The following is a 6734-nucleotide window of genomic DNA, read 5'->3' on the forward strand; positions in this document are numbered from 1 at the left end:
TCATTAACTTTCAATGCAAAAGTAAAACTAATTTAAACAAGATTAACAAGGTTGATTTGTGATTGACTAACTAAATAACCAAATGATAGGTAATTAAACTAAAGAACTAAAGTGGAGATTTAAGCAATAGAGGGAACTTATTGAGTGAAGAGAGTGTTGGGAATCAAGTTTCCCTTCCCCTGAATTTTATAATGTAAATACTAAAGTAATACTACAACCCCAAAATATATCAAGAACTTGGAATGAATGGCAATATGGTATTTTCCAATACACATAAGCTAGCATCCTAAATCAACATCTGCATATTCCTATGAAGAATTGAACTATGAATGCAATTTAAACTCAATCCAATCAATGGTAATGTGAGGTAATTGGGTATTTCTACCCAACTTACTAATTAACACAACCTAATGAAAGATTATGCTAACTCACACAATTCAACAAACATCTAGAATGCATTAACTTTCCAGCTAACCCAATCATAGCATTCATTCATGAAAGATCATCCAAGAACATAAATTAATCAATATAAATCATGCTTAGTTCATTGACAAAAGGTTGTATTGTAGTAAGACTAAAGAAAACATGATAAGTACATCTCAAAATTCAGATTAGGTACTACTATCATCCCAACACAACACAAGTTTAGCCCATAACAGACATTAAAAACACAGCAATAGTCATAGTTAACATTAAGCTAGAAGATGAGAAGATAAGTTTATGAAAATGAAAAGAAACTAAAGCATCAATGCTTCCACATGAGTTCCAGCCTTCTTCTCCAATTAATCAACTTCTCCAGCAGCCTTCAATGCTTCTGCATGAGTCCAGCTCTGGTCCTTCTTCTCCTTGCTTCAGCCGTGTCCTCCCTCCCTCTCCTTAGCCGTGTGTGTGTCAATCTCCCCCTCTTGTCTCTCTTCTCTTTCTTCCATAAATGTCTTCAATCATTAGGTTAGATTCTGGCCATAGGATTAGAACTTTCCTCCTGAGATCAAGGGCTGAGAACCATCATGTATTTACAAGAATATTGTCCACTTAAGTTAGCCCTTTCTGGTCATTTCCATTTGAATTGGATCTGAGAATATTCTGCTCCATTGTTGTATCAATGCTGCAGCAACTCTACAACAAAGTTAGAGGACAGGTTCTTCTATTATGGATCTTCACCTACATTTTCAAAAGAAAGAGAAACAGTCAAATTCATCCACAAATCTGAAGGAAATTCATGTAAGGGTGACAATAATGAACTAAACAAGATGCAACATGTTAAGACTAAATAAGACAACATCTAATGAATACTATTACTAAAACAAAGACAAAATACTCCTAAATCAAGCCATCTCAAGTATAAAGTTACCAATCTTAACTCTATTTCATAGAGTTATCACAAAACCTTCTGAGTCTTCAAACAGTAAGTTTCCTTTTTTCTAATGGCCCCGAGAAGGTATAAGGTGAAGAGACCAAAAGTAAGCTTAAGGGGCTTTAGGTTTCAGCCTAAGGTTCCCGTTCCCGTATATCGGGAAAAACGTCATCGGGCCAAGGGGTATGCTAGTGAAGGTGACAATGATCAAACCAAAAGGTACAACTTGACCGGGGATCGTCTAAAAGACCTTCACAAGCAATCGTCATCGGAGGAAAGATCCGGTTCTAGTAGTAGCTCTACCCAGGATGATGATCCTCGGCTTCTTCGGGAGCTTCACGAGATGTTTCGCAAAGATAAGGGGGAACAAGCTGCTCTAGCTCAAGAGGCTCAGTCTGCCCCGAACCAAGCAGAGGACATTCCCAACGTTGAGTCTCGGGAAAGTCCCAAACGTACTCCAAATTCCAATCCTGCCTCTGAATCTGCCACCCCCTCTATTCAGAGTGCCTTGAGACCTGAGTCCACTGCCACTTCTCGGGATCCTCCAGCCTCGTCTTCTCAAACTTTTCTTCAAACAGATGTTCCGTCTACCTCTTGAGTCTCTAGATCAAAGGCCCCACCTCGTCCGCCTTTTCAGCGTCCCAGGTGGTTTTCGGGGGCAATTCCCCATAAGCCTGATCACAAAAAATTGGATCCGGCTGCTCTAGCGTTGGCCCAGTCGCAGCCTTTAAGTCCTTGGCACGTTGATTTTGTACAGAACTCCTCAGGACCATAATTTTACCTCTGCTCCCTTTTTCCTAAAGACTTAGATAGGTTTAAGTATAGCTTTGGCATACCCGAAGGGTACCAAATTATTCTCCCGACAGATAGTCAAAGGGTGTGCAGTCCCCCGGAGGGGTTTTATCCCCTATATTATGATGCCTTCATTGGGGGGCTGCGTCTTCCATTGCACTACATCTTTATTGATTTTTTGGATCACTACGGGCTTAACCCGGCTAACTTGAGCCCGAACAGCTGGAGAATCATGATCGGGTTCATCGGCTTCTGTCATACCCTGGGAGTTTTCCCAACCTTTGCCTTGTTCCATCATTTCTATTCTTTGCATCCACATACCCAACGTGGCTGTTTTTTTCTTTCAAAAAGGATTTCTTCTTCTTTCCAAGGGAGCTTCATCTTGAAGGATTCTCTCCCATCCACTACCAAGAAGTGGAGGGAATTCTATCTTTTCTTTAAACCTCCTGCTCCCGAGCCCTTCATAACCCAGTTCCAAGAAGTGTCTAAGGAAGACATTGAGTTATTGAACTCTCCAGTCGACCTGGATCCCGATGAAGAGGGATATGTCGGGATCATTAACTAGGTGGACGATGACGAGTTTGCAGTTCATGGGTATTCCATGGAGTACGAGCCCGTCCTTCAGATATGGGGTTTTTCCCCGGGTAAGCCTTTGTTTTTATTGCTTTTCCTTTGTACATGTTGTGCTGACTTGATTATATCTTCTTTGTTTTGCAGTGAGTCATAAAATTTATGAGGATGATCTGTTGGCAATGGCCCTCGGGAAGATGGACGAGGCCAAAAGAAGAAAGCATGTGTCCACCAACAAACTTGCATCTTCTGGAGTGTTGAAAACAAAAGCTCCCGCCCAAGTTTATGTACCCTCAAAGGTTGCTGCCCCTAAAGGACAGATTTCTGTTGCAGCCGCGACAGTTGGGACTGAGAAGAGTCCCAGAAAGAAAGCTCCTTCTTCATGAGTTGAGAAACAAAAGGCAGACGGGATTCCTCGTCTTCCTAAGAGGGTTCGTATTGACGAACCAATCCGGGAAGTTGCACCTTCTTCTTTAGCTGGCGATCCCGGCTTTAGTACAGTTTTTAGTGACTCGGGGTATGCCGAGCAATGGTTGAATCGGGTCATAGATGATGCTGATCAAGTGTACTTGCAGAATCTCCCGAATAGGGAGTTTTTTAATGAAGGATTCAGGTAACTCTTTCCTTAAGTTCCTCTTTCCTCCCAACTCTCTCTCTCTCTCTCTCTCTTGTTCTTCATCTAACATTTCTTCTTCAGATATGTGGTTGGGGCTGTCCATATCTTTTTCGAGTCTCTTCGAAGAGCTCGGGACCAAGCTAAATAGTTAGCACTGGTCGATCAGCTCCATGGGGAGTCAAACGTTCGGGCCAGTCCTGCCGTCACTCAGAAAGAAGAGGCGGAGAAGAAGTTGAAGGAGGCCGAAGAAAAAGCGGCCAAGTTTAAGAAGGAGAGGGACGACTTTTCCAAAAGCAAAGGTAAATACAAAGGAAAAGTCAGTGATCTCGAGAAGAAGCTCGGGAAGGTTACCGAAGACTTGAGGGCGTCTGAGGTTCTCTTGGCGGTTGAGAAGGATGAGAATGCCCAGCTGAGGGATGAGTTAGAAGAACTGAAGTCCTCGGGAGCTCGAATATTCAGGCAGGGATGTGCTTGAGGAATACTTTGAGACTGAGGAGTTCAAAAGCTTTCTCTGGCCATCGCTACTCCCGCCTTCAAGAGGGGACTACGTGTAGCCTTCAAGAAAGTGTTGGAGTAGACTGAGCTCCCTCGTCCCAAGGATCTGGAACTCCTTTTGGATCCCCAGATATATGATGAGCTCAAGCTGCCCCGACCGGATGATCTTCCCGAACTCGAGTTCTTCCCTTTTCCTGTTGCCACTGATTATATTGATCCTCGTCCCCAACCTCCTCCCGAGGAAGAAGTGGAAGGGGACAAAGAAGAAGAGGAAGAGGCTGGAGAGTTCGAGGTTGACGATCCGGAGAAAACTCTTGTTGAAGAGGAAGGTGGAGGCTCCCCGACAGATACTGCTGCTGATATACAAGAGTCCCTTGAGGAGATGGTCGAGCCTGCTACCGAAGAGATCCTTCCTGGAAGCCCCTCCGTAAAGGTTGACTGAAGTCCTTCCAGTTTTTTATCTAACTTTTTATTCTCGAACAATGTAACCTTTTTATGAATGAATCAAAGATTTTTCTATTATAGACTTGGTTATTTGTTGCATTCTTAAAAGTACGGTTAATTGAATCGGTGTGAATAGTCAAACGGGAAGATCCCAAATGAGTTTGATCTTTTAAGAAAAAGATGCAAGTCCTTATAAAAGGCGCAAATTAGTCAAACGGGAAGATTCCCGAATGACTTTGATCTTTTAAGAAAAAGATGTAGGTCCTTATAAAAGGCGCAAATTAGTCAAACGGGACGATTCCCGAATGAGTTTGATCTTTTAAGAAAAAGATGCAAGTCCTTATAAAAGGCGCAAATTGGTCAAACGGGAATATTCCCGAACGAGTTCTATCTTTTAAGAAAAAGATGTAAGTCCTTATAAAAGGCGCAAATTGTCAATCGAGAGGTTCCCGAATGAGTTCTATATTTTAAGAAAAAGATGTAAGTCCTTATAAAAGGCACAAATTAGTCAAACGGGAATATTCCCGAACGAGTTCTATCTTTTAAGAAAAAGATGTAAGTCCTTATAAAAGGCGCAAATTGTCAATCGGGAGGTTCCCAAATGAGTTCTATCTTTTAAGAAAAAGATGTAAGTCCTTATAAAAGGCGCAAATATAATTGGGATAGACCCGACAAGAATAAGAGCTACTGGTAGAACTTTCTTAAATTGGTAAAATTCCACGAATGATCGATCGGTTTCCCAGTCTCTATGTCTTTCAGTCGGTATGCTCTCGGCCTTGTTTCTTTATCTACCAAGTAAGGTCCTTCCCATGTTGGAGTTAACTTTCCTTGGTTCCTTGGATCGGAAGCCCCAATTCGTCTCAACACTAGATCTCCCAATCGGTATCTTCGACCTTTGACCCGAGAGTTATAGTGTTGTGCTGCTCTTTTTTGATACAACTGATTCCTTTGTTGTGCCCTTGTTCGGACCTCTTGCAAAAGGTCTAAGTTCTCCCTGAGGCCTTGGTCATTCTGATTTTCATCAAAGATGTCGTATCGTAACGATCCGGCCAACACCTCTACGGGAGCTAAGGCTTCAGTTCCATAAGCCAGGCAGAAAGGAGTTTCTCCAGTCGGAGTTCGTACCGTGGTTCTGTACGACCATAAAACACTCGGGAGCTCCTCGACCCACATTGCCCAATTATCCTCCAATCTCTTCTTGATCCTATCTAGAAGTGTCTTGTTGGTGACTTCTACTTGCCCATTGCTTTGAGGGTAGGCAACTGAGGCAAACCGATGTTCTATGTGGTACCGCATACAGAAGGATTTGAATCCTGCTCCTTCAAACTGTTTTCCATTGTCCGTTACAAGGATTAGAGGTATCCCAAACCTGTATATAACTTTTTCTTCAAAAAAAATTTCCATTTGTTTTTCTGTAATGCAGGATAATGGTTCAGCCTCGGCCCATTTTGTAAAGTAGTCTATTGCAACCACCATGTATTCCCAATTTCTAGGAGCCTTTGGTAATTTCCCGACTAAGTCCATGCCCCACATTGCAAATGGTGTCGGGTTTGAGAGGGGCATCATGGGAACTGCTGGTAACTTTGGGACATTAGCATGTTTTTGGCATTGTTCACATTTTTAAACATATTTAATAGCGTCTTTTTGCACGGTAGGCCAGAATATGCCCGAGCGCAATATCTTTTGTGCCAACGCCTTTCAACCCATATGTGGGCCACAGATGCCCTCGTGAATTTCAGCTAGGGCATAGCGTGCTCGGGATGGCCCGACACATCTCAAGAGAGGCTCTGTGAATGACCTTCTCTATAGCTGGTCCCCAATAATGGTGAACCGAGTCGCCTGGTTTCTAATTCTTTTGGCTTCTTTCGGGTCAGTAGGGAGAGCATCATCCCAAATGTATTCTACCAGAGGTGTTGTCCAGTCGGGCTCACTATTGATTTCAAAGGTTTCTACCTCCCGGATAATCGGGCTGTTTAATTCTTCAATATAAACTGCCAAGTCCAAGTTTTTGTAATTTGCCAAGGATAACCGGGAGAGTTCATCTGCCTTTTCATTCTCCTTCTTGGGTATCTGTCGATAAGTTACCCGATCGAAGTAGGCCTAGAACTGTCCAACCTTAACCAAGTACTTAGCCATTCTCTCATCCTTTGCATCGTATTCTCCCTTGATTTGGTTGACAACTAGTTGGGAATCACTTCTTACTTCTAATTCCCAAACTCTGAGAGCTCGGGCCACACGTAGGCCTGCTATGACAGCTTCGTATTCTGCTTCATTATTTGAAGCCTAGAAACTGAATCTTATAGCATAGGTGATCGTAAAGTCCTCGGGGCTACTGAGGGTCAAGCCTGCTCCCGATCCCAAAACACTACTCGAGCCATCAACGTGTAGAATCCACAAGTCGGATGTTTCGTTGAGGCTGTTTGATTTTCCCTTTGTGGTAGGGTGCTTTCTACAATGAAATTG

The sequence above is a fragment of the Hakea prostrata genome, chromosome 9 (assembly GCF_041222555.1).
Source record: "Hakea prostrata isolate BN-2017 chromosome 9, UWA_Hpros_2, whole genome shotgun sequence".
In the NCBI taxonomy this organism is placed as follows: domain Eukaryota; kingdom Viridiplantae; phylum Streptophyta; class Magnoliopsida; order Proteales; family Proteaceae; genus Hakea; species Hakea prostrata.